The following is a 27,900-nucleotide window of genomic DNA, read 5'->3' on the forward strand; positions in this document are numbered from 1 at the left end:
ACTTCAGAGAAGAAACAGGATTGCTTTGGGCAAGGCTACCGCCATCCCTGTTACCATCCCTGTTACCGTAACATCGTTGCCCTAGTGAAAGGCGTCTGAGAACAGCATTTTGTCATGAAGTTTTAAAGCCTTAGGTGCCTCTGGATTTATTGGTGTTGAAGCCATCCTGTTCGGGAGATTTCCCTTACTATACCCAGCTGCCTTCTCTTGTGCAGGCTGGGAGAACTGAGAGGCAGATTTGGGCTGGTGAACCTGAAGATAAGATGATAAAATTTATTTTATTCTTTTTTTCAATTCCATTTTTATCCCCCAGTCCAATGTAAATAAGGGATAGTAATAAGATATTGGAACTTATAAAAAGTTCATGGCAGTGAAATTCCAGGCACATTTAAGAGAGAACAGCACTACTTTGCATTTAGTGTGGGGGTTTTAATGCTGTTTTGTTCAGAATATGACAAAATTTAACAGTGCAGTTAAAAAGGGGATGTTCTTGTAGCTCTGGATAATTAATGACAGAGTAGGATGCAGCAGCATCTGAATAAGAGGCAGAACCATCTCATGGCTGCTCCACTTTGACATGACACAAAAGAGTACATACTGCATGGGTAAAACCATACCTAATGGAAAAAGTGTACTGGTTGGTAAAAAAACAAGAAAAGAATATTTAGGCAGGGTGAAGAAATGAAATACATGATTGTATATGAAACATTTAGGTGCAGTTGAGATTTGAGTTGTATGAAACCAACTGAAAATTCTGAGTCATCAAAACCCACATTACAGATCATCCAAAAGTTGTAATTTTTTTCTTTCAAAATGTGTGCTTATAGTCACAGGACACCAATGAAATCCAAAAAAATAATTTCTCAAATCTTTGTTATGCTGTATAAATTTGAAAACTAAAAAGGGGAAAATGACAGGACTCATCCCAACACAATATACAATCTCAAATTCACTAAAGTCATCCTGATGCCTGTATTATCCTTCAGTTTCCCTGCTTGCTTTAATTACCCAAGTAGTCCCATCAGTATGATATCTACTTCCAAACTCATTGTGTTGCCTCCTCCTACTCTGCAGATCCTCTCCTTGCTGCTGGAGTGCTATGTTCAACTCAGCATGGCAGAGACTTACAGCACTGGTTGGATCTAGCTTTGAGTAGACAGTAGGTACACAGTGACAAAAAGCTGTAATGTGGAGTGTATCTGTATCTGAGTATCTGTTTCAGTACCACACTGTGAAGGGAGTACAAAAGAATGTGTCTGTAATATTTCACCATTATTAACAAAATCTTTAGAGTTTCTAGTTATTTTGGATATGTCAGCTTTTGGGTTTCTAACTTGAAATCCTTCAGAGCAATGAATTTTAGACATTTTTGAAAAAAAAATGGGGGTTTCAAAGTGCTTCACTTTAAGGACACCTAATCTTTTTAATCTTATGCCAGTACTACCTCTTGCCTGTAATATACATGTAAAAGCATAGTTATCCTCCTGCATCGGAGTCTGTACTTCTGTACTCAAGAATAGACAGAGGGAGTTGGTTATGAATGTGTACTGGGAAGAAATTGTGCTACACCACTGTTTTCAAGATAAGCACTTCCATTTGCTTCTGCCTGACAGTAAGACTCCTCTCTCTGCTGAAGTCTTTCTGCGGTTAACTAGATTTCTTTCAGGCCAGCAACTGTCTTCAGATTTTAACAGGCTGATAGGAGGAGGTGAAGCGAAACAATTTATCCCGTAACACCCCTAATCCAGAGAACAAGTGTATCAGCTGAGGGAGGGGAAAGATAAGGAAGACATATATAGGTAAATGATGCAGTGGAAAAATTAAGGAAACTGAAGAGGATCCATCTGGATTGAGTAATGGATGGGAAAAAGAAATATGGAAAACCTATTTTATGGAATCAACATTAGAGCAAGTAACTAGGCCACTGACTAAGCCCTGGCCTGAGGTTAGGAAGGGAAATGGGATGTGGAATATTACCGGACATGACATGAGAATGTGCTGCAATTGATAAGAGTGTGGGCAAATGATGAAAGTTACAGATAGTGCTGTGCAAGATGGCTGGGTTTCACAGGCGGTTAAGGGGGAGTTTTGTGAGAAATGGAACAGAAGGCCCAACTTTGCAGATAATGGAGGAGGTGTTCTGGAGGCCCTTGCGGAAGTAACATCTTGCAACACACCAAAGTGACTGCATCACATAAGACCACAGAAGGTCGAGGTTACCTAGGTAATGGTGTTGGAATTGGCAAATTTGGGATGGATGTAGAAAAACTGGGAGCAATGGGGAAAAAAAGTAATTAGGTGGGTGTTGTGGAAGGGAGTGGGGCAGAGGAAGTGGGTGGTAAAAAGGCAGGAGGGGAAAAAGGGATATTCAGATACACAAACCATAGGATTGGTGCAGACTGGGGTACCCGTTGGGCAGCCTCGCACTTGACTGCCATAGCTGGAGCAAGACAATAAACCAAACCCACCTCCCTGACCATATCACAGAAGCAAAACCTGCTACTGCACCAATGGGAGCGATGCAAGCAGCGTGTTTCCCTGGGGTGCCAAGGGACTGTCCCCCCCCAGATCAAATGGCCATCCTGGTATCACCGAGTCAGTGCTCAGCCCAGGTCTGCCAGCATCCACAGCTGCCCATCACTCCCGAACAACAACACGACTGACGAAACTAAAAAGTACTTCTGCATTTAACCTGCAAAATCATCACTGACTTAAAAAAAAGCCAACCTGTTGATTGCAGCAAAATGTTTTTGCAAAGGTGACTTTTTTGGTGACTTTTTTTCTTTTTTTTTTTTTTTTTTTTTTTTGCATAAAACAGACGTGCAAACATTTAGAATTCTTTCCCAAAGACAGAATTGTGCCCTTACTGCCCACAGCATATTTAGTTTTTATCAAGAATAAAAATAATTGTAACCATTCATTAAAAAATATAAAAAGCCCCCCAAAACCCAAAAGGATAATTGTTTCATACAAGCGTTAAAAGAGACCTATGGGGCTTAAAAGAAACAGTCACATTTGTCGTGGTTCACTAAATTTACTGTGCTCTTACTTGTATGGCCTTTTCAGACATTATTGTGGTACGTTTAATGAACTGGGCAGTTCTGAAGACCTCATCCCTTTCTTTGGTCTTCCCATTTCTGTACCTCTCATTTTCTTAAGTCAAATGAGTGATTGTGTAATCCTGAGTAGTGGTACAGACTTAAAAATATCACCTAGGATCATCCTGCTTTTCATTGTGTATGTGTAGGCTGAAGAATTCTGCCTTTGACTTTGTATGTAAAAGATTTATTTCTGTCATCAACTGGAGCATGCCATGTATACAGATTCCTCTTGAAACCTCCATGGCTGGTTACATTTTTAACAGTATGTCAGGCTGTGAAGTACCTGACACATCAGTCAGATACTGATTGTCTTTAATGAAAATTTATTTTTTACTGACACATCAACCAGATGCTTATTCTCTTTAATGAAAAAGTATTTTTTATATTCTCATGTTAAAACTTGAAGGCTCAGATTCCAGGTGCCTCTGAGTACCACTTCTTTCCTCATAAAAAAATCTGGTCAAATTAAATATTTGTTTTGGGGGGTGGGGTGGGGGGGGTGGCATGGAGCAAGTACAAGTATGAACGTTCATTTTTTCTGCTACATTGAGCCTTCTTTAACAGTTGTCACAATTCAGAGTATATGGTTTTCAGCATATCAATGACATGAAAGTGTAAACTTCCTATGGTGGTGACTGCAAGGTCGCCCGGAAAGGATGCAGTTAGTCGTGCAGCCTCTGCCAGGTACGAGAAGTAACTCTCAGAAGTTCCTACGCAGGGTTGCTGGCAGAGGGGCAGGTGGGCATGTTCATGGGGGACTGATGTAGCAGGGAGCTGCCGTTATTGCCAGGCTGCCTGAGGAGCTGTGCTACGTGTGTTCCTGATATCCCAAAATTAAACAGAAGCAATGGAACTTGAATCCTGCTCCCATCCCCACCACTCCCTCCCCCTCCCATGCATCCAGCAGAAATGTGACTGGTTTTCTGAAGCTCATTTCTACAATTTTGCTTGTAGCATTACTAGGCAGTAATCTTATATTTTCAGAGGAATTTTAAATATTGCAGAATATTACTGTAGGGCATGTGTTTATGTGCTCTTTTCCGCTCTTTTTGGAGTAAAGAATGAGTTGCTTTGACCCTGGTGAAAAGAATTTAAGTCTGGTTCAGAGTCTCACTGCGTATTTTTTGTGTTCCCAGCAGTTTTGCTTTATGGTACTGTCCCAGTCTTTTCTGTGGTGGAATAGCAGATGAGGAAAAAGATGTGGGCACATTAGATTTAAATACCTTTAAACCTTATGTGCCACAGCTGAGGAAAACATGCCTTTTACTAGGTAGTACAGTGTTTGTAAGTAGAGGTGAAGTGTTTTGCAGCTGGAAAAGGAAATAGCAGGGTTGCTATGGAAAGTATTTGAAAGAATTTCTCTATGCTATTGTTCTGGACAGCCATATCGAAATGTTGAACAATGCGGCACAACTTCACAGTAGTGTCATAGACAGACACGTGTTTAGGTGGACTGAAGAAGTACTGAAGGTCCAGCAGCATGTGGGCACTGACTCATCACATTTGTTTCAGTCTCAGCTTGCTGTAAAACCATGCTGACTCCGTGGCTTCAACTGGATTCCAACACAGCAATTTTTTAAATCAAATGGCTTGTATTCTCAGTTTCGAAGTTCATTAATTCTAAATCTCTTTCAAATCAATTGGGGAAGTTTCTCACTTTTCTGTCTGAATGGCAAGAAGCGCATGTCCCATGTTTTAGAAAGAGAACTTTGTGTAGTTGGAACTTAAAAATTTAGCACTAGAGCATCTGATTGTTTTGGAAAAGGGGAGAGTGTTCATGTTTGAATTTCCTATCTTAGGCTTATAGCTAAGCTTTGAACCTATGAAAAGAAAGGAATGTAAAAAAATATGTAACAAAGCTCCACTGGTTCCAGTACCGTAATTATGTAGAAAATGTGTTCAGTTACATTAATGAAAATGAAATATGTATTTTTCCTTGCAATGTAGTTGTTTTCCATTACCTTATTTTATGCTTACAGTGTAAGCTCTGAGTGAAATGCAGGATTAGAAACCATTTAAGATATGTATTTCACTTCAGAGAAGAAGATGGATAGATAATTAACTATATACCAAGTACAGCATTGTGTCTAAGAAACGTCTTACTTCTAATGAGACTATTTCTTATACTACCAGAGACACTCGTGCAGTTTCATTACTGAAAAAACTTCTGAGTGTTAATAATGAAAGTATATTAACAAAAATATGAGTTACAAAGTCAAGAAAAACTGAAGAGTTGTGACAAACAAAACCTTCTGGACACTACCTGTTCTGCTGAGGTATCAAACACCCTGTCATAACTACATGTAGAAACACTTCAAAGTTTGCAAAAAGATCATTTAAAAATTGGAAAATGCTGAAATTTAAGGTTGTCTATGCAGTGTACTTGTATTCTTCATTCGTATGCAATTCATAATCTCTCAGCACTTTTTCCATAGGACCCTTGCCTTTTTAAGTGCTAAGGGTGAACAGTTCTCACAAAAAGCTGTTCAGCACCTCCTGATACACTCTTCATGCTGTGTGGCACCAGTCGTATTTGTTTCTCACTGTTCAAACTGTCTCAGAAGAGAAATAGTGCCCACATAGACTTTTCTGTCTCATTTATCACTGCTGTCTCTGAGGGCTTCACAATGACTAATTAATTTAACTTCACAAACTCTTGTGAGATAAGGGCTGGCATTTAATTGAGGCACAGAGAGATCAAGGTCAAAAGTATCCTCTAACTTGGAGGTGCACTGTTGAGATGCTCTGAACATGGTGTTTAGAACAATAAAGCTCTTTATGTTCACATTACACATCATTATTCATCTCAGTTGCAATAAAAAGTGCTCAGCATTTCTGCCAATCAGAACCTCAGCTCAAGACAGACACCTAGAAAATAAGAAATTAATGGCTATGAAAAGTTTGGTTTAAGTGTTTTGCTTAATGAGAGGACAGGAAACCTTTGACAGACACAGAGCTATAATGTGATTTTCTGAGGCAAGATTTAACATTCAGGATGTGTTTTCTTTTCCAGCAACTCCTCTGCCTCATTTTCAAAGATGACCACCTCCAAGATGAAGAGTGGTTCATTTCTGTGAGCAGGAAGTCAAGCAAAGGCAGCACGAGACCTGCATGGATGAACAAGGACCTCCTGACTAAAGCCAGCCACAAAGCAAATGCATGCAATATATGGAAGCAAAGACAGGTGACCCAGCAGGAAAATAGAGACACTGTCCAAGCTTGCAGGGATGGGATTAGGAAAGCTAAAGCCCACCTAGAGTTTCATCTGATCAGTGACATGAAGGGCAACCAGAAAGGCTTCTATGAGTATATCATGGAGGGAAAGCAAGAGAAAACATGGACCCGCTGCTGAATACAGCTGGGGCCCTTATGGCAAAGGACGTGGAAAAGCCTGCTGTACTCAGTAACATTCATTGCCTCTGTATTTACTGGTAAGACCATCCTTTGGGAATCCCCCTTCCCTGAGACCACTGGGAATGTCTGAAGCAAGGAACACTCACTCTTGGTGGAAGAGGATCTGTTTAGGGAGTGTTTAAACAAACTGGATGTGCACAAGTCCATGGGATCTGACAGGCTGTACACATGAGTGCCGAGGGAGCGGCTGATGTCATTGCAAGGCCACCATCTATTATCTTTGAAAGACTGTGATCAGGAGAGGTTCCCAAGGACTGGAAGAAAGTAAATGTCACTTCTGTCTTCAAGAAAGGGGATCCAAGGAACTATGAGCTACTTAGCATCACCACAGTACATGAAGGTAATGGAGCAAGTCCTTCTGGAAACCACTTCCAAGGCTTGCCCTCTCCTGCCAAAAACTTTCTTCTTCAGTTTCTGCTTCTTTATGCGGTGCTGTTCTGTCTCTTTCAGCTCACTTTTCAATACTCCAGTTTAAACTTGCCTCTGTCATTCACTTTAATGCAGACCTTGCTGGTTAGTATAATACCTTCCTCCGTCCTCCTTCTCTGAGATCTCTTTCCCCTTCCCAGTAACTGTCTCCCAAATTAGTTCCCTTGGGTTCCCACTTTTCTCCATCCCCACTGTCATTTCCTGTGCCCTTCTCCCACCTGTTTGCTGAGCTTGACTAAATGTTATTTAAAGGCTGAACTTCTCTGTCTCAAACTTTCTGTAGCTAAAAATATGTAGCCTAAAGCAGACAGCACAGAAGTGGCTGAAGTCTTTTAGTGCTTGCAACTGAAAACATGCTCTTATAAAGCAACGTTAGGCAACCTTAATATAAGACAGACCTACCAACATGTCAATAGCATGTCTCTTTAAAAATGCCCAAGACCCCTAAATCCTGTCCCAAGCAGCTGATGTCTATTATAGCACAAAATAACATATATACTAACCATCCATTAAAGCATCTGATATCAAAGCAGGAATTTTTCCAGGAAATGCATGAAAATACTCAAAGAATATGTTAAGTATTCCAAAACCGAAACTATAATATGCATCATTAAGCTTCTCTGATTCTAATGACCAAGATACTGAAAACCAAAATGTGCAAATACTGCCCAAAAGTTAATAACATAGAGTAATATTTGGCCTGCAGAAGCCCATATAAATCCCACTGATGTCAGTGCATAGTTCCTAGAGGCCATTATTTGGAACTCACGTCTGCAACCGTAAAGCTGCATTAACAGTATATTTGTGTGAAGAAAATTAACTACCAACCTAAAGAATATAAATTACTCTATTAAAATTTTTAGATAATGTTTGTGAAAGCAATAAAGGAATTCAAGAAAAATCACAGAGCCACAATTATTTTTTGAAAAACAGACAGTAAATTTATAGCTGAAATTATTTCTGTGGTGCTGTTCACATCTATACACATATATTATATAAATAATAAATGCTGTGTTGGTGGCAAATAAGATTTTTAGGATGTTGTTCAATGGCTGACAAGGATGAAGTCAACTGAAACGTATTTTTAGCTAGAGAATAAATCTTGTTTGAAGGCTTTAGAAAGGAACCTTATAAATTTAGACCAAAAGCCTGGATTTATTTTATGTATCCTAGACCCCACTTTGGCCTCTGATCACAAGAAAACTGGTGTAAATCTGGAATACCTCCTTTGGAACCAGATAAGCCTTTCAAAATTTATGCTTCTAAATCCAAGAGAATTTAATTCAAGGGCCCAAAGCCAGCTTATTGAGCAAGAGACATTTGGTCTGGCTGCAGGGGGGAGAGGCTGTGGCAGCTGGCCAGCTTTTCTCCCCAAGTGATGTCAGGCTAGTCAGTAAGATTCCTTTGGGCGTTAGACATCATGGGAAATAGCCAGACTCTTCTGAATAGGAACTGTTAAGAGAGAGCCAGCTGGCATCTCTTTCAGATGGCTCAAGGGAGATGGCCACCACCTAAACATGCCTTGCTGGTTCTTGGCCTATTGTTTCATGGCTGCTGTGACTTGCTCTCAACCCTCATTCTGTTTGTAACTTAATGTAATTTGATTTATGACCACAAAAAGTGCAACAAGAAAGGGAAAAGATGAAAAATATTATGCTAAATACAACCAGCCATATACTTGAAAATGTAAACATCAAACTATTCCCTAGATATGTAATTACAGGTAGCTTCAAAGAGGGAAAGGCACATTTTTAGCAAATATATCATATTTTGTATATGCTGCTTTTGCCTGAACGACAATCTAGTTTTCTACAGGAGCCCAGCAAACTGCTTTTAAAGGGATCATCAACCAGAGCTTGTGGCTAATCTCTTGGAGTTCCCATGAGACATATAGAGACATGATGTGGAAAAGAAAATAAAAATACAAAAGTAAATGATGCATGTCTCCAGCCTGCTCCTCATTCCTTCCCAAGATGCTGAAGAATGGTGTACCAAACCCCACACTAGGGTGGTGGGTAACAGGAGGAGCTGTTCTCTGACACATTCCCTCTTCCCAGCTCTATGAAATTAGGACTGGAAAAAACATCAGGAGGAAATACTTCTGCTCCTACTCCATGGTGTCAGTACCAGCATACACGGAGCTAGAAAGGCTGTGCCGAAAGGCTGATTACAGCAGCATCCACTGTTAATAAATGTCCTTAACAGGCTCCCATCCCACCCACTGCTGCAGTCCCCTCTCCTGGGAACTGTTCTGGGCTGCTGTAAATATCTCCTCCTCCAGCATCTGGTCTCAATCAGATACCAAAATCCTGTCTCTGGAAAGAGACACACATGTAAGCCCTGGTGAACCCCCATTTCTTCCTCCATCCATCGCACTACACTGCCAGAACCAGCTCATGGTCACTACCACATTCCCCTCCACAGGGTGCAGAGTTAACGGAGGTGTCCACTGCTCCTGCTGAGCCCAGCAAGCGCTGGAGGGTGGCCTCTCACCATGGAAGCTCCGATATTTGCAGCATGAAAATTTCCTTTCAAACTGTGAATCGTTGCTTCCTTCTAATGGCCTTAATCCTCTCCCACTGGAAAGGCATTCCGTGAGGTAGGCTGTTACGACTTCCTTCATCAGTTTGTAAAATCTTTAGCATATTGTCAGCAGCAGACCCAGTCTGTGTCTCAGAGCTCTAGTAGAGGAAATGTAGCCAGGATGGCAATGGCTGTTTCACTGTCCCAGTTTGCTGCCTTGGGCAACTGCCTGCCTTGGCTGTTCCATGTGAGAACCACCTAAAAGCAAGCACTGATGTAAAGTTTCCTGAATAAATATCCAGGCAATTTTTTTATCACTGTTTTATTTTCTAAAACATTTTTCACATCGAATAAAAAAAAAGACTAAGATGATCAATACTGACTAAGATCTGAAATGTTTGATTTGACTGCTCTTTCTTAACTGCTTTCACTTTCCAGAACATGTTAGCCTGTTTCTGGGGAAGAGCAGATCCTTCTTCTTTAGTATTCTTTGTACTAGCTAAAAAGATACTTGGTCAAAAGATGCTGAGGAGTAGATCCTTTCTGGGTGCAAAGAATATTTTTATAGTTCAATTTTAGCAACTACAAGATTTCTCATTTAACTTTTCTGATTTTTTTGCTTAAATAAATGGGGGAAAAAAGGCTGGAATGCCAGTAAGGGTACAATAAAAAAATGTGGTAGCATAAGGATGAGCTAAGACCAACTTTCATTTGGGCTCCAGTGTTCATTTTTGGACAACACAAAGGAGAATCAGACACGGAGCCTGAGGATGACTCTGTAAGTAATTTAAACACATGTTTAAATCTCCCTTGTCTGTGGCAGACCATTTTACCTCCGGCAAGTAGTTTCTGGTGTCCTAATTGCTAAATATTGATGTTTTGCATTTATTATCTCCAGCCCTCTGTAATGATGTTTGTTTCAGAATGAGAGTGGGGTTTTATATGGCTGCATTTGATTAGTCCGATGCTTGAAAGCAAAGGGACTAACTTAAAATCAGTGATGCTATTTTCTTGGACTGTGAGAGGGGAAACAAACTTCACTTCTTACATTCTTACATACACTTCCTCAGTCATTTTACTTTCAGAGGTTTTCATTCAGCAAATGGAGTTTGGCAAGGATCAAATCCTCAACATAACATAGCACTTCTTTCTTTTGTTTCCATTAAATAAGTGACCTTCATTTTTTCCCCATTTTTTGTGGGCAACAGTAGAGCAACATCAACATTTTACATTTCATTTTAAATCTTAGTTTTTACTATTACCCCAAGTCATTACTTGTACAAAGGACCTAAGGGTAAGTTTTACTAACAGTTAAAGTCAGTAACTACAAATAAAATGCAGGGCTGCAAGGCAGAAAACTGTAGAGGTGATGAATGAAAAAACTAATCTTATGTGAGAGAATGCAATGCTATCCATATTAAAAATTTGTATTGCTGAAATATAGATATTTTACAAAAAATATTTAGCATGAATTAATGTGCATCTATATGTAATAGTTGGCTAAAATCTCTGCCCTGTTTATAAATGCTTTGTCCTGTAAACAGAAAAACACATGGTAAAGAAATATAACAATATGAGAAAACAAAAGACTCTTGCAGTAACACATAAACGTAGATTTCTTCATTCAACATGCCTAAATGTGCTGTGATTTTTATGTAATATTTCCTATTTATCGGCTTTTTTTGTAGATTGGAGGATCAGTTGGTTATTTCCCAGTAGCTGAAAGGCTAATACTCATCAAACAATTCATGAGTTAGAAAATACAGTCTGGTTCTTTCTTTATGCTACAGAGCGTTTGATAGCCAGAGTCCTTTCTATGAGGATTTAATGAAGAAATATTTCAAAGCAATTGTTTTGCTCTTCAGATTTTTTAGCCTTTCTTTATGCTAAGTGATCCCTTAACTCCTCTCCAGGGCTGGAATCAAAGCCCACTGCAGTCACTGCCATGACTCCTGTTGGCTATAATGGGCCACAGACGTGGGCCCACATGCGTGGTGCTGAGCTGGGGATGCAGAAACCCTGCGGCTTCCACTGTACCTTGGTGGCCACAGCTCATACAGGGACACTTCCCTGCATCCGCTTAGAAAGAGTACAGCGCGTACCTCCTTAGTGCCTGTGTAGCTCTCAAATCTGCTTTATCTTACCAAATAGTGGCGGAATAATAGTGTTCTGAGCACGGGGGTGAGAAGCAGCAGAGCTGTGCCAGGGCTGTACATGCTCCTGGTTCTTTCTCAAAGACCCATGCTAGGCAACGAATGGCTTACTTGACCTCATCCCTTATGTCCAGCAGGTAAAACAAATATATTTCTTTACCAAACTATAGATTAACACCAAACTGTAGGTCGACAATTCAGTAATAAGAAAAGAATGGTTCATGTGACTAAAACGTGAGTTGATCTTGTCCACATTCTTCACACTCCTGCTTCACATTTTTTTTACTGCATTGCTTAGTAGCACTCCCTAATACTTAAAAAAATCTACAAGGGATAAGATATATACACCTATTATTATGCTAAAGAGGCAAAACACCATAGTAGCAAAAAACGTAAGAGATTCTGTTACTTGCCTTTCTGAAAACAAGTCTAATATGCAATGTTTAAAGTGCCTTTTACAACAGCTGGAATCTCCTGCTCTACTAATTCTCCTTTTTGAGGAACTGGATTTAAAACACAGTTTTTAAGAAAGAGCTGCTGTCAGAAAGAGTTGTTCTTCAATTAGATTAATGTGGAAACATGTCCAGTTATTCCTACCGTAAAACAGTCTTCTCGGGCATGTATGTCCTTTGAATCAGTTAAACTTTAATCCCAACAACACAGGAACTAAAATTAAATACATTTTTACATTTGTGTTTTTGTTCTTAAAGGGAAAAATACAGAAAATATTTAAAATACAACATATTCCTACAGATATCGATCTACAGATTCTTTAAAATTTTGAGAAAATGATAAAAAATGACACCTATAGATGCTCTAATTTTGTCAAATATATATGTTTTAAGCATAAATTTTCTACTTCTACATCTTCACACTACTCAGAATGGGGGTATGGAGTCTACACTTGTGGCAGTGTTCCATGAATAAAGGCTCTAAAGGTCAAATAAAACAGTCCAAACACCTGGGATTTCACCTTACTTCCACATGCAGATCTTTTCTCACATAACTCTTAAAAATATATTTTAACTCATACTGATTTTTTTTTCCTGTTGCACCTTGGTTTTGTTAATCCACTCACTCCCAGGATCTCTCAAATCTCAGTAAAATCAGAGGAAGCCTAATACCTTTTTGATTTAATTAATGCCTACAGATTTCATCGTCCTCCCATTCAAGAAGGATTGGCTGTGCCTAATTGAAGGCCATGGCCCCACCTGTCAGTCACGTGGGTGATGATGGGAGGGTGGGGAGAGCACTGCCTGCAGGGAGGGGGTGTGGGTGGCTGTGATGGTTTCCTTAGTTCGTAGCAGCTTACAGAAACTCCAAGATGGAAAAGCAGCTATCATCAAAATTCATCTCTGGTAGGGTATTTTCTTATGTTATATTTGGTTGTACTATAGTAGTTTAGTACTGTGACACCTGTGCCAAAGCACAATTCTTATATCCAAGTGGATTCTGAATTTTATACCTATATTTAGTTCTGAAAAGTCTAGAAAATTACAGGGTTTCTTGTATTGGTTGTTTGGGTTTGTTTTTTTTTAAGACACTGAAAATGTCTTATTAACATAAGCACATTAACTGTCTATTAACATATGAAAAATCACGGTTTGAGGAATGCCCGTTAGCAGGACTTGCTCAAGACCCATAGTTAGGTCTCCTAGGAAAGTTGCATACTTCAACAGAGTGAATGCATGTTCCACATGGGGAGGAGAGGACATGAGAAAGGGAGAGTTTTTTAAGCCAGATAAGTACAGTAAATTTGACGAAGTCTGGAGTATGCTATTGCAGGAATTGAAAGTGTGCATATGTTTTCTTTAAAGTCTAGTTCTAGGTTATTTTTATTATGATGTTCGTTAATGCCTCTTGATATTTAAAATGCATTTGTCCGAAGCAAGTGTTTGAAAGCTTCATGTGTTGCTGCTTCATGGATACATTCTAGATTTGCTATATGGGCTTCTGTTTGCAACTATAATGGTATGCAAGAAACGCATGTATCAGTGGAGTGCCAAGAACTATTATGAATTAAAACTGCACTGAAAATTCAAAACCTCAAAGGTCACTGTCTGGTGCTTGATAAAACTTAAAACACCAAAACAATGATTAAACTAATGATTGATCACATGTAACTTGAAAGATCTAATTCCTGAAGACAGAAAAGCAACGAACACTATGTCAATGGCATCGCTTTCTATTGCAGCTGTGGTATTGATTACTAGCCATCAAAGAGGTGAAAGCCAAGTCAAAGAATCTGTTACTGTTATTCTTCCCAAAATTCTATATTGTAGTTAGTCTGTCAACTCTAGGGTACATGCCGAGGTTGCATATTTTAATGTACATCCTTCAACTGTCAAGCTGTACAAATAGCTCTATTTTCTAATACTTATTGTGAGACTTCTAATCAGTAGATGTCTCCATCACAACTCTTTCTTTTTCCTATCTCACTGAAGTTATAAATTAACACCTGGGTGAAATTTAAAGAGGTGTAAGAGAATTTTCCAATTCGTTTTTTGTTTGTTCCTCAACAGCAAAGTTACTTTAAGTAAAACAAATGAATTCTTGACAAAAATGCAAAGAATCTTTTATTTAGGCAAATGCTGGGAATGCCTATGTTTGGAATTACATCCTTAGGGATAATCCATTGGAGAAACATGCTTCTCCAAAGAAATGCAATGAGACATCTTGCGTATATTACAGTCAGCTGTGGACAGCATTCCTTTCACTAGTTTTGATTAATATGCCATTGTACCCTGGTAAGATTAATGAACTGTGAAGGATATGTGGACACTGTCTCTTCATTTCAAAGAAAGAGTGTGAAAAATTTAAATAAGCATAACATTTGGAAGGTCTCTTTTTGTCAGGATCTGATTGATTGTTTCTGCCTTTTGTAAAGCTTGTAGGGTTTTTGTTTGTTTGCTTGTTTTGTAGGTGGTTTTGAGGCTTGCAGTTCTTAGGCAGTAGTTAAGTTGGCCAAGGGCAACTACGAGCTATTTCAACATTCAATGAAAACTTGTCTAGATGAGCTGATTAGATTTGTATTAGCTGCCAGGTAATGGTATGAGGTTTTAGAGCTTTGAAAAGACAAATTTATTGTAATATGATTTCTCTGACAGTTGCTGTAAAACAGAAGAGTAAAAGAGGGGGGAAAATCTAAAGTTGAAAATAAATACTGAAAAAAAATCTGGATGCAGCTGTAGCTTTTCTGTTACATTATAATCATAATGAAAATTTTAGTTACCATCAATTAATTGTAAGTTTGATACTATTTCTAAGTTTGTTTTCCATCTGTAAATTTTGGCTTAAGTATTTTCTTGCTCTTGAAGTCATCCACACCACCATCTCCCATAATTACAGTTAAAACTACCACTGTCAACCACAGAGAATTAAATTCACTCTATGGTTAGGGAATACTTCTAACAATTGTTTCTAATGCTTGGAAGTGACAGAATGTTATCTCCTTACTGATTTTGAAGTAGTGCCAATACTAATGTGTTATTGATTAGAAACAGCTAATAAGAATTAATTTTTAACTGATACTTATTTTTCAAAAAAGTCTCCTTTCTGTTGCTTTCTCTTTCATTATACTACCTTAATCTCTCTGTGTAGACCTACTTTACACTCTGAAGTATGTAAGCTATGCAAGACTGAAGTATGACTAGAAGCCTGGAATGATGCTTTTCTCTATGATCAATTGTATAAAATGGACCAATAAGCAAAAATAATAATTCATTGCTGTACATGAGCTGACCAGGCATTGTATGTTTAGCTGTCACTAGAAAAGCTTTAGTATTTGAAAAAGTGACACATCCATATACAGTCCTAGATATTACTTTTTATTGTAGCTTATTGCAGCTTTGGTAGAAAGATTACCAACTCGGTGATTTAGGATTCTGAGTTACTCATCTGCTCTGAGTTGAGCTGGTAGCTATGTGTCTCACACAAACATATGTTTACTATTACAGTATGGGAAGACCAGTCCAAATGCTTTCTTCCCCAAAAGCAGCACTGCAAAATTTTGGTCTGCAGAAATATTTAGTCCACCTCTTTCCCAAAGTAGTAGAATAAACTTCTGGACAAATCTAATCTCTACCAGTTGTGGCAGATTCAATCATACCTGAGTGAGGCAATCGATCAAATATCACAAACAGCAGGAGGGGAGAAAGCCCCCTGTAACCAAGAACAAAGTTTTTCCTTGAGCATCAGAGCTTAAATCTCCAGCAATCAATTCAATATAGCTAAAATGATTTCCTATTTATCAGTGATTTTTACATTCTTATGGTTTAGATGCATATGATGATCATCAATCAGAAATCACAAAGCCCAGGTCACAGCCAGGAGAGAGGTTTAAGGTCAGCAGACACAAGAGCAATGGCTAACACCATCATGCCTTCAGATTAAAAATCATGTATATCTGTAAATCCCCTTCGCCGACAATCAGCAGTATATAACCATGGAGTCAGTGGCAGACAAATTTTCAAAGTCTGAGGAAACACCTGTAATTTGTTCTGAATTATCTTATCCAGTTAACGGTGAACTCCAAGGTTAGCTGTCTGTGTAGTTGTGTCAAGGTCAGCAGAGCAGATACGTTCTCTGGTCAAAAAGCTGAAAGGAAGAGCCAATCTGTTTGAAAGCTGGGCTTTGTCAAGCTTTAAACAGCATGGGACTTCCTTTCCTAGGATATTCTGTCAGGCACAAGAAATTTTATTTAAATTTTTGCTAACTTTGTGAAAATCCTGATGTTAAAGAGATCACAGTTGTCAAACTAGAATTATGTGTGCTTTGCACAATTTTGGGTGAGTTCCCAGAACAGGTTTAAACCTGCCTTTTTTTCCCTCAGGCTGATGGAACTCCTGGGCAAGTTGGGGTTTTTTTTGCTGTCATCTACAATGTATTTAGCAAAATAGCATATATGTCACTTAGTCATATGTATGAGCGGTACCTGATGGTTCAGGGGTAGATAGAACCTGGGGAATTACTGCACTCAACGTAAGCCTGCCACACTCAAATTTTCACTCAGTTGTTCTATACTAACATAGTATTGTCACATAAAACCATCAGCAAAAGTTTGACCCTTAGTAAAACAAGGGCAAAATTCACACTAGCTTCAGCAGAGCTGGGTTTTCAGGCAAAGTTAGTGGAAGTCCAATCCAGTGGCAGTGCCAATGCCCTTGGGGGACCACTCAAGGAATAATGTGAGGAACTCCAAATAGCTCTGTCTACAAGAACGTGCTGCTTTCTTTTCTGTGTCTGTCCTGCAGTATGTTCTTTGTTATCATCTATGAATCACCAAACATCCTTTGTGACGTTTATATGGTATAGTTATGAATAAAGCTTGCATGTTAAACAGAAGGTGATTTACAAAGTGCTGCTCGATCTGACAGCTGTTACTACAGCATAGCCAGAATAGATTACTTGGAAGTTTGTTTTAATTATAGGTAAGCCTACACTGAAATACTATAGTCACTTGTTTTGTACTGAGAATGTAAAATAGTGGTAAATAATAACATGAGCTATGCTTGCCTTTGTAAAAGAAAAGAGTGCTGGCCTTCACATAGGTCACTTGTTTTCATCTTTCAGATTTTCACCTGGCTCTTCTTAGCAGGTTTGTGATCAAGTGAATCCACATAGAGAATTGGTTAGACTTCTATTCAAAATGCATAGAATACTCAGAAAGACCCTTTAAAAATATGAGGGACCAAAGTCTAACCTTCAGAAGGAGAACTTCACCCATCAGTCTATTACCACTGACTATATTCAAGTGTTAACTAATTCCAGCAAGTTTTTCTTTGAGGAAAAACTGCCATCACTAATCAAAATAGTTCTGCATTTGTCCTTCAAATGCTCCTTTTGTGATACCATGAGTCACATCTACGGAAACAAACAATGAAATGCATCAAAACTATGTAATTCAGTACTGTAGAAATTGCCTTACAGAAATAAGGAACTGTCCACAGATCTTGTTTTATGGATTGAGCAGGTGAATTGGATAAACTTGGCTCTCTGGTGGGCCTCCCAATGTCAAGACAACAATTTTTAAAAATACTAATTCAAAGCACTCATGTAAATCTTACAAAGTCCCTTACATCACCCAAATGACTCAGAATAAGAATATTACAAGATATGGATCATAACTCTGACCATGTACAGTGACAGTTATGAGACTTGAGTTTTGAACAGTCTTTGAATTTTCATCCCTAGAAAATCCTTACCTACAGTAAATATTGGAACCTTTGTAGCAGTCAGAAAAAGTTATATTGTTTTTTTCATGAATATGTAATTGTAATAACCTATCAGAATAATAGGTACTCCAAAAATAGTAATGAAAAACAACTTCAGTATATACACTGTAGTATCTTGCATTCTGCGTTTCCTAAAATAGGTCACTGACAGAAAATCTCTGGTTTGATTTTAAACTGAAGCACTTAATAGAAAGTGCTCCAATTATCTGAGGTGTCCTTCTAACCAAAAATTAATTGATAGTAGTTTCAGGTACTTTTTTCAGTGTCTCTGTATTTGGACAAATTTTTCATAAAGTAAATCTTACAGTTGAATAGCATAGCAAGGTTACATGTATGTTCTGTATTCAAATTTAAACTACAGTAAGGTCATTGCAGTAGCTTAACTTGTACATTAATGTTCTTATGGAAAGTCTTGTCAGTTCTGTCAGCCTCTCAATACCGCTATAGCCCATCAGTGCTGACTTGCTAATTGTGTGCCTTCTGCTGCTTTTAGGAATGGTCATTATAAATCATTCTCTCCTCAAACATAGATTCAGATGGAGTCAATTAATTAAAGCTTACCTGATCTGAGAATGAATATTAATGCAATATAGCTAAGCAATACTAATCTCTAGTAACCGTCTGGACCAATAAGACAAGCTACATCTCCTTGCCCAGGGGAGGCACGAGTTCTGGAAGCCCTTGGGGCACATGGCCTCTCTAAGTTGCCTACAGTTACAACCAGCGGACAGAAAAGCCAAGAACAAGAATCAGGTCTTCAGCAGAGCTTGTATTACTTATCCCTCTTATGAAGAGCTGAATGGGATTTTGTGGTAGAATGTAATTGCCAAACTTAGTTTTTGGTGAAAACACAGTGCCATTGAAGGCAATAGCAACTCCAGGATCAGCAGAAAAAACCCAAGACCTTGCTAAAAGCCTAGGCATGATCCTGGACATGGACATGAGGACCAAAGAGATGTTGATCACCAGATGGGTGCAAAAGCTGTGGGTTTTTAACTCCAAATTTGCTGATTAAAAGATACAGTTTAGTATTGCATACTCTGATAATCCTCTGGGATTCTTAGGATCTAAACTGGCTTTTATGTGGCAGGGGTGGTAGCAATGAGACCACCCAAATCCTGATGGATCAAAGTATCTCCAAATAAGAGGAATGCATGCCAACACAAATCTGCTCAGAATCACAATTTTACTGCACTGTTTTGAGGGTTCTCTGCTCATTCAGGAGAGCTGTAATTCTTTCTTTTTATAACTGTAGCAGTTTGCAGTAAGGTAGCATTAGAGTGCTCTTAGTAAAATCAATGCCTCTGCTATCAAACTGGCAATCAAACCTGATCCACAGCCTGAAGAAAAGATGTATCTCTATTGAGTTCGATGGGCTTGCTTTTGAATCCATAGATAAAAGTATTCTTAGGTCTTTTAAATCAGTTTAATCCATCTCCTTAAACAAAACAAAATCCTTATTATTTCTGATACTGAGCAAATTTAAAACAAGTAATTGCTCCTTAAAAGGATGGGGTTTTTAAACCATATTCACATCTTGAAAAGGCTTGCAAAGTCTAGCAACTTTATAGAATTAAATACTGACATGTGAAATTACCCTTATTTTAATATTTGTTTGCAGGACCAATGTGTGACTCTTGTTTTTGGTACTAGAAAAGTAGTTTTCACCTGAAAAGCTTAATACAGAAGACCTGAAAACTCTATTGTTCTCTTAACTATGAACTTCACTGCACAAGGAGTATGTTTAGTTGCAGCTTGTCATTTCCTTGGAAACTTCTCTGACACCAGTCTCTTTACAAGCAGAAACAGGAATTTTCTGTCTCTCTGAAGCGAAAGAGCCGAGGCAAGATGTGTTTTCTTTCATAAACAGGAGTTTGGATGAGTCTCTCTTAGCCAAGGAATTCTTGTTTAGGTCTACATTTAACAAAATACTTCAAACACATGGCTAACAGGTGTTTGAGTCAGGCTGTTGGAATCAAAGGAGCCATGAAAACCTTAAAATGCTGCAAATGTGTATCTGCCTCTCAAAATCTGGTCTAAAAATTATTTTTTCTAATATTTCAGTGTTTTGGTAAAAGCATTCAAAGGTATGATTCAAATAATTGGAAAATTTCATATATATATATTTCTGTGTTTCAAATATGCAGCCCTGAAGAAGGTGGAAGGCTTCTCCATACATGTTTTTGAAATTACAAACCGAGAGAGACGTAGCAAAACCAAGCAAATCTCTATAAACCTGTTTATCTGATGTACCTCTTTTTCCCTAGAAGCAGATGCATCTCACTTCTGCAAGGTACAATTCCAAATGTTTGGCATGCAGGTTAAGGCTTTTGCTAAGCAGGTTTATGGTTGGTTTATACTGTGTCAATAAATATATGAAAAAGAGCAAGATTCATTCATAAAGGGAGCGGAAACTACAGGAAGTCATATAAGAGGAGGTAGAGTCTCCCACCACGTGCTTTATTTTCATTTGTTTCATTTTAAGAGTATTGTTTTAAAAAATATTTAAAAGGCTCAACATTTTATTTTAAAAATATTAAAAAGGGAAAAAGCATGCAATGGCTCATCAAGTAGACAGCTTCTTGACAGGAGTTGATTCGTGTCTGGCCAGCTCGTGTTGCCAGTAGGGAAGGTGTCTAGCTCCAACTAAACCTGCCTTTAGAAATTACTGATGCACAGACTTTATGCTGGCCATCAGCACAAGCCAGTGGTGAAAGCCATCTCAATGTCTACTTTTCTTTTTCACACAAAATTTGAGATTAATAGGGGTTTTATCCAAGTGAGGCACAGTGACTCTAATAGAGCAGGCACTGACTGCCACCTCCTTTTATGTTGCCTTTAAATTGATGTCTTCTACGTTTAGAAGTTCAAAGACAATTTTGCAGATATTAGCAGGTACGAGAGAGAGAAATGATTTAATTCCAGGATCTGATTGGTTTTTAGGCTGCTTTTTGTGCTCTCTGCACAGTGCAATTCTCTTCAGGCTTCCCTTCATGCTAAGGCATGACATCTATTAATTGGAGTGAAATAATGCAGGCATTTAAATGCAGGTGATTAATGTGGCCCTGGTCAAACCTTGTGAAGCGCTGAGCATTAAAACCAATAGGAAGAAAGGATGGTTGGTTGTTAGATAGGTAATGGCAACTATGTCGTCTTTTTTTTTTCTCTTTATTTTTTTCTTAAGTGCTATCATAAGACCTATCTTGGCCCAAGGCTGGTAGACTGAAAATTTACTGGCATACTTTTCTTTCAGCAAATTGAACTCAGAATTTGGAACTAACCTTGGTATTAGATGTTTCCAAGTAATTGATAAATGAGTATCAAAATCCCTTTTCTTAGCAATCAAGAAATGTAGGGGCAATTATTGTCTTTTTAAAGACATAACAGTAATGGACTGTTTGCTCATAATTACAGTGCCAAGGTCATCAGAACCTGAAAGGAAATCATACACTGCCTCTGCTCTCTCTGCTGTTACAACTATTATTTCAAGTTCATAATGGTCTACGCATTTCTTTGCAAAACCTCTATATCTCTTTGAAAAAAGATCTTTAAATCTGGTAAGACCTTCAACTGCTTGCAAATCTAATGCAGTATTGGATTATCTCTTTTGACTCCTTTTTGCTGATTGGAAAGAATTATTTGTCCCTGAATGCCAAGGTCAGTTCTGCAAAATTGGCTGAACAAATGAACCAATAACCCCAACCTGTACGCTTATCCTCGGTATAAGAAAAGAATACGGAGAAAAATAGCTCTCTGTGTGTGTATACAAAGACAGGGAGAGAGGAAAAAAGATCTTCTTATTTTTTTTCCCCCTTGGAAATTGTCTTTGACATTTTTGAATAACTAATAGTCAAAGAGAAAAAGCAAAAATGTTGCCTTGAAAATAAACTAAAAGCCATTTAAATGCCAAATCCTAGTCACAAAATCTTAGTGCTCGGGAGGCTGGATGGCTGACCTTCAGAGAAGCCACGCTGCAGTAAATAGATGTGGGGAGAGAAGGGACTGGAGCAGGTTCGAGAAGGCATGCTCAACACTTGTGGTCACATCTCTCTGATTCATCGTGATTGCCAGCCCCAGAGGGCAGTGGGAGCCACACAATACTCTAGTGTTGGTAGAGTAATCTAGCAGCACCAGCTGCTCCAAAATGGGAGATGTGTGCTGTCCCTGAGTCTGATTAATTTAGCCCAACATGCATGCATGCCTTGAGACACTGTGCACCAGAAAGCCACAAAACCTGCACACAAGATTCTTAAGATATTAAAATTAACTTGGGATAATTTTAGGCTATTGTAATTACACTTTGTTGGTTGAAATCTGCTTGGGCCTCCTTTCTGCTTAAGTGTGAATCCTTCAGAAAATCAAACTGTAACAGTGAATTAACCAAGTCCTCTGTCTCAGCCATAGTTGTCCATACTATGCCCTGGTTCACACATTCACTACAGATTTGGCATGGGCCAGCAGCACCGACCCACGCGTCTGGGCATGGCTGGGGTGACAGCACAGGCCACAAACTATTCCCAACAAGCAGTTGGGATGGTGCCGTTCTGTCTGAGATGTGAGAATAGTTAGTTGTGTGGACATGTGCTCTGCCATATCATTTAGTCTCAAGCTGGAAAATTATTTCCAGTTCATTCTGTTTACTAGTGTTGTAGGCTTAAGGGTCTCACATGTGCTGAAAAAACTGAATTTCTTATTTGGCAGCTTGCCTGTCTTATCCTGCCTCACTTTCTCTACCGCTTCAAACCACAGTCAAATCCTGTTTATCGGTTACTGGTTCATACAATATTTCTTAGAAATCTGAACCTGAAAGTTTTAGCTCTCTCTGTGCAAAATTTTGCTGCATGTTGAGACCAATCCTAATGTACTGCAGGTAGGGTGGTGGTTGCTGTTCCACTGGTGTGCCAGAGGAGGAGCGCGTGAAGAGCACCACGACATATTTGGGGTATAACTTCAAGTCTTAAAATCCTAGAGACCAAGAACTGAAACTTATATTCAGTGCCCAGGAGCAGCACAAGCGAAAAGTTTCAATCCTGAACCCAGACAAAAAATAGGCTGCAAGTCTAAGGGCTAAAGCGTGAATATCTTGCATCAAGAAGTTCCATATTCCAATCAGAATCTTCTGCAGGATATGACAGGGGGCTGAGCTTTACAGATATGATTTTAGTGTGTCAATAAAAAAGAGAGAATCCCAGAACCAAATTAAAATAAGTAGTATTTCTGGAATCATACATTATGGTCACGTAGAAAATCTGGTTGTTAAATATTAAGTATAGTCGCGCAATATTGCATAAGAATCTTTATATGCTTTCATAACTGTGTCACAAATTGATTCTCCTTAATTTAATTTTTCAATTAAATTATTTATTTATGCTTTTTTTTAACATTGGAAGAAGCAAATAAAAAATAGATTATATTTTAAAATTCAATTTAAAGAAGCAGTCAAGTGCTTATTTCTGAAGACTCATGCTTTTGTTTTGGAGCAATGCGATTTTGGTTGTTTTAATTTAATTGTCAGATTCCAGAACTATCCTGAAACTACATAAAGCTGTCTTCATTTCTTGACTTAAGTGCATGGAAAAGATTAACTTCCATTCTGAGTATTGATTATTTGGTCTGAAAACAGCTGATTAATATTTCATATTATTTAGTTTATATATACTGTAATTAAGACTGATACACTGTAATCAGTCTGCTTCGAATCATCTTCTAAAGTGTCTCATAAATTAGATTGAATAGTCTTTACTTTTCTTTCCTAATACTGATATGAAAACATAATTACATTTACAAAACAATATATCTGAATCTACCAGTCATGACACATTTAATAAAACATAGAACAGGTCAGGAACATTATTTTCTTTATAATCTATTATGTTCTTGTTTCCTCACAAAGACATGCACAAAGGAAGTGCAATACCCAAAGGTTAGATGAAATTTAGCTTTTGTCAGTAGATCCAGCTTGTGATCCCAAACAAATTATCCTCAACTTAGCTTTGTTTGAAAAGCTATTGTTTTCCCTCTCTATCACTGCATGCTGTTGGGTGGTAACCTAATGCTGTACCCATTAGACTGAGGACGAGTTTCTAACAGACCTTTTAATGCTGTGTAGCGATACATACACGGAAGTTATCATGGTTCCTAAACACAGATGACAGAAGGGTATTGCAAATACTGGAGTGGAAAAGGACACAGCCTGTACTGATGATGCTAATCAATGTCAAATTTCAACTGTTAGGCAAGAGCTGATGCTTCCACAAGTTGGGTAGTCACCTACCTTTGGAAATGAGCAAAATTCATGAGGGGTTAACTACAGCGTAAGCAACGCCCTAAGGGGTAAATATTCCAAAGGCATATAGTGCTTTAGCCAGTGAAGTCACTGATAATCAGGTAAGTATCGCTGATTATAGATAATCATTTAGCAAAGGCTGCTTGTGACTTCTGAAACATTTAGCTCAAAATAGCATAATCAGACAGGACACTGGCTGAAAACTGCAGAGCTCACTGCTCGTATTTTATGAATACAACAATTAAATACTTGTGAATTTTACAGTATGTCAAATATATGCACCCTACACTGGAAACATGCCTCCTCCAATTTTCCCTTTGTAGGAAATTTCTGTCACAAAATATTTTATTCAGCACTGAAAATACCATACATAGTTATTTTTCACCATAAGATGATCTGTTGAACTTGAATATATTTCTGGCACCTTTAACCCTTGTAGAACATTGTACAGACCATTTACATTTCCCAGTTTGTTATTGAAACCACCATTGAAAACAGTAGGTTGTTATGAAGAATTCTGTTCATCTAACAAACAGACACCTATACATTCCAGAAAGCAGATTCTCCTGTGTGTGTTCATAGGGGATGTAGAAGGTAGAATGTAGAATGGGATGGCTGACAACACCAAAGCAGCATCTTATCTCCTGTACTACTTCTTCTCCAGAGTTCCATTTACAGCACATTTTTTTACCCAATATACCTTCATTCTGTAGGTCCCCTCGTAAGTTTTAAGAATCTCTTGCCCCAGTGTGGCCACTTTGCAAATGGCAGTAACTGGTTTTGGCTCTGTTGTTAGATGCTAAGTATATGTAGGGTTTTATCCTTGTTCCTGATGGAAAAAATTATGAATTATACACCTATGGTGTATGAGCAATCTTTGTCACGTTTTTTTTCCTACACTGGGTTAATCACAGCTTGAACTCTGTTATGTCAACAGAGTTCTTCTAGTGAAAACTGAATACTGCAGGGAGGCAGGCTTGCAGTTTTTCACCAGGCTGCAGTAAGAGTACATTTTTATCCTGAGTTCATGTGTGTAACTATTTCTTTAAAAACAAAGATTATGCTGTTTGCATATTTGAAGAACACATGAAGGATCACTTAGAGATCAATACAGCACTGCAGTGAACTAGGTAAGCCACACTTTGTATTTCTGATATATGAGATAGAGATAATAATTTGAAAAATAACTTCTTGGCAATTTCTCAGATCAATAGCACTTCAGTAAAAGTTGCCAGATGTTGAAAGTAGAAAAAGCAGTAATGTCATTACACTTAAACTACAATATTATATTTGGTTATGTTGCTTTACATTTGTTTCAAATAATGAGTGATATGCAAATATGCAAAGCTTTCTAGCAGAATGTACAGCATAATTCTAGAAAAGAAAGTCCTGTTATGACAACAACCTGACTTTTCAGTAGGTATGAAAGGCATGCTTATAATGCCAGATACATCTGAATTGTCATTCTTAAAATGCTGGGAGACTTGAGGGTTCCACCATTGTAACTCTATTTATATATTAATATCCATCTGGAGATTCACAACTTCTTTACCAGTGAGTTTGCCTGGAGATGCTGACAAATATTATCTGAGAAGAAAAAGTTACTTATCATAGCATCCTAGAATCTCAGATCTCTGGAAGTTAAGTAGGAAGTCAAGTCTACAGTAAGTCTAACTCATGCTAAGAGGAATATAGTTGCATGCACACAGTAGTAAATTGCAGTGTGAGTTCAGCATATCTTAACGACGTCAGACTTGCTAAGCAGTGTATCCACCTCTACTTTTCTCCTGAGATTTCCAAGACAGCTACCTGCATGCCTGAAGTACGATGCATCATTCATTACAGGGAGCCAGGGGTACAGGTGCCCCTCATTTGCGCACAACTTCATGCAGTGCCTTGCATGAGTTAGACTTCACTATAAAACTGTCAAAAACTCAAAAATCAAAAATATTGGGAGGGCTAATCAAGTTAAGTGTGTAGCAAATAAGTAAAAGGCATAAATTGTCTGAGTGTTTTTTTTTCCATTTTAAAGTTCAGAATGTAAGGCACTGCTTTGTCAAGCAATTCCCTTGTTTATCTTTGGCTTTATAATTTGTGACAGTAATAACCATCCCCATCTCATCTCACATGGCTGTGTATAAATCAAAAGCTCCCTGCAAGCACCAAGTTCCAGAGAAGTTCACATTCAGCTTTGACCCAGACCCTGGAGATAAAGCTCACCTCCACGGAGGATTATTTTTGGTCTGGGTTTACAGAACAACCACTCACATTGTACAAAATATTTGCAGCTAATGCCTAGGCAAAAAAGACAACAAACTCCAAATTTCTGGAAGTCCAAATAACAGTACTAATGTAGTATCAGTTAGCAAGTTAAACTACAATTATCTTGAAAGGCCTATTAGAAATGCTGAATGCCAGCAAACGTGCAGGACAGAAACAGCAAGATCTGTCCTGTGGTCCGTAAGGTATTGGAAGCTCTTGGAAATGTGCTAGAGTTTCGGACAAATGGAGTTTCAGATTTCCAGCTGCTTAGAATTAGAAAGTGATCTTTGTTATCTTTGCCTTCCATTCCAGAATTATGGGATGACACTGAATATTCAACGTATTGGAATCAGAAAATTGGATGATTTGGTTTATGAAATAAAATTCATGGTCAGCTGGCATATAATTGATCAATTATTTTATTTTAAACTATTTGAATTTGAAAATGCAAACTCCTGAAAATGGGCTTTAATCAATCTTTTTTAATGGAATAGCAGATTTTAAATTCTGAATTTTTCCCTAATACTTTTATTATTGTGTGCTTTCTGAACTGTGTCTAATTTTCATAACTTGCACCATTTTCCTCATGGAAGCAATAACTAGAAAATAATGCACACCTGTTCATATAAATATTCATGTGAATATTTAAACAAGTTTGTGTCCATGTTCTTTTCTCCCAGTTTTTGCCTTCTGCAAATATTCTAGTGAATAAGATCAACATTAGGAATGTTGATGAAAAGAATTTTCAAGAGGATTAGTACTTTTTTTTGTATTGTGGGGTAATTGTTTTTATAGATATTGTAATAATTTGGTCTAAGAGCAGTGGCAAGTTATATGACAAAGGTACAAGAATAGCAACACAAGTTTCATGTTTCTGAGTCCAATTAGACAAATAATTCTTGTGGTTATTTGTTGACTATTGTCTTTGGTAGCACATGAAATGAAATAAGGCAAGAGCAACTATACATAAGAAGACTTTATGTGTAAAGTTGAATTCCCAGAGCAAATGCTCAGTTATCAGTAGCCATTCTGAACACACCACTATGCCTGGCCTCAGGTCCCCCTACAAGTGAAAAATGGATAAAGCTGGTTTGGGAGTTTGGTGTAACGTCTCTTTGTTGTTGTTTTTTGTTTGGTTTTTTTTTTTTCTTCTAGACAAGGCCAATATAGCTTCGCAATGAACCTGGCATCGCTAAGGAATTGAGTTTTCCTGACTTGACCAGCAGGTGAGTTCTGTGTTAGCACTGACCTCATGGTATTCATTCTGAATGCCACAAAGAGTTGCATTATACAGCTCAATTATGATATATTCAGTACCACTTTACGTTTCTTCCCTCCTTATTTTGGACTGAGTTTGGTTGGCGGGTGATTCTGGTTTTTAAATGGAAAATGGCTGTATGATTTTTCTGTCTTTCACCATATCTAAAACTATTGGGTCCCACAGTACACTTTACTATTGGAGTAAGCAGCTTAGTGGGGCTGCAGCATAGGCTCTGCAG

At 38.2% G+C, this 27,900-nt stretch overlaps 1 protein-coding gene and 1 long non-coding RNA gene across 2 annotated transcripts in view; one reads left to right on the forward strand and one right to left on the reverse strand.

Annotated features, from left to right (window-relative positions):
* SHISA9 (shisa family member 9) overlaps positions 1–27,900 on the reverse strand; it is a 191,495-nt gene that overhangs the window by 125,431 nt on the left and 38,164 nt on the right. The gene's annotated exons all lie outside the window — the stretch shown is intronic.
* The window catches only part of LOC130149105 (uncharacterized), a 38,130-nt gene continuing 37,784 nt past the window's right edge, over positions 27,555–27,900 (forward strand). The window contains exon 1 of the long non-coding RNA XR_008821795.1: positions 27,555–27,627. This is a non-coding gene — a long non-coding RNA (uncharacterized LOC130149105). The remainder of the gene's footprint in view (positions 27,628–27,900) is intronic.

This window comes from Falco biarmicus, chromosome 4 (genome assembly GCF_023638135.1).
Source record: "Falco biarmicus isolate bFalBia1 chromosome 4, bFalBia1.pri, whole genome shotgun sequence".
NCBI lineage: Eukaryota > Metazoa > Chordata > Aves > Falconiformes > Falconidae > Falco > Falco biarmicus.